The sequence below is a fragment of the Meleagris gallopavo genome (genome assembly GCF_000146605.3).
Source record: "Meleagris gallopavo isolate NT-WF06-2002-E0010 breed Aviagen turkey brand Nicholas breeding stock chromosome 3 unlocalized genomic scaffold, Turkey_5.1 Chr3_random_7180001957511, whole genome shotgun sequence".
Taxonomy (NCBI): Eukaryota; Metazoa; Chordata; class Aves; order Galliformes; family Phasianidae; genus Meleagris; species Meleagris gallopavo.
The window spans coordinates 13194-14639 of record NW_011094728.1 but is presented as its reverse complement, the minus strand read 5'-3'; positions in this window follow the sequence as shown (position 1 = coordinate 14639).

The following is a 1446-nucleotide window of genomic DNA, read 5'->3' as shown; positions in this document are numbered from 1 at the left end:
CTCCTCTCCTCTCCTCTCCTCTCCCCAACTTGGCTGCAGAACCAACACTGATTGACCCAACTCCCCCACACACTTCCTTTCAAGCAGAACACAGTATTTAATCAACGAGTTGACATCCATACCCCATTCGGATTTGGCATCTCTGTATGGATTTATCGTTCCCATTCATAAATTCGTACAAAAACCTAAATACAGACAGGCAGACAGTTATCATTGTTATATTCTGCACTCACATTGCAGCTGTGCCATGTCTCAAGTACTCAAAACATTTGCTCGCTGTCACACACAGTACCAGCATTCCCTTGTAGAACTAATAAGGCACGTGGGGTACCTAAATTATTGTTACAGGAGGTTATTCCAAGATGCTGAGGAACCACTTCGTCTGTCAAGCCAAGTGCACTGTCGAATGTTAATCTCATAAGGAAAAGATTAGTTGGTTACTTATTTGCTTTATCTCGATGTACACGAGGTGGTGTCTGTGGCCAGTTAATGTCGTGTGCTGTTACATTTCGTATTTTGGTTGCAATAGTACTATGTTTTGTGTTATATTTATTTATTTGTTATTGTTAAATGTGTGATTGTCACTCTTCTCCCTTCTATTTGGATCAACCTTACATTTCTATACTTAACTATGGCTGCTATTAAGGAAAGTAATAGCACTCTCATTAGTGGACATGAATATCATAATGGAATTAATATAATGAGCAGGTGTCAATTGGGTAAAGGTTTCTGGTGGCTGTGCAGAGATGGGAGAGCTCCAACTCCCACCAGGCTTTGTGAGAACTATTTGGAGCCAGTATCAAAATCCAAGGAGGGTTAAAAGGGTAAATAATCAATTGGTAAGGTGTAATACAGGATACCATAGCTTCGTGAGAGCCCTTATCCTGGTCTCAGGAGTAGCTCAGCTGGAAAAGGCTACAGTGAATATTTTTGCAACTCTAGAAATAGTAGAAAATGCCACAACGAACAGTATGGCATTAGATCTATCAACAGCTAAAGAAGGAGGGGTATGCACAACAATAAATCAGAGTTGCTGTGCTTACATAAATAAAGATCTGAGAACAGACTTAAGAAAAATCTGTGAGCAAACACAAGTCCTGCATAGGACAAGTATCAATAACACGACTGCAAAACAGATCTATGGGGATCACTTACTAGCTGATTACTGAATCTAGGATGGTTAAGGCGGCTTTTCTTGGCATGCATCGTACTGGTACTATTGTTGGGCCTTATCTGTGTGGTAATGAGGTGTTCTATGTGCCTGTGCCGGAATACTAGAAGGGAGTACGAGGTATGGAAGAGACTTGAGTTAAGGCAAAAGGTGGAAAGTGGGACTTATTTCACACACTAAGAAGGAGTAATCTAGCAGGTGGAAATCCTGCTAGATTAAAGAAAAGGGGGGGAATTGAAAGGTGAGAAGGGCCCCATAAGTGAAAGTAAAAAGTC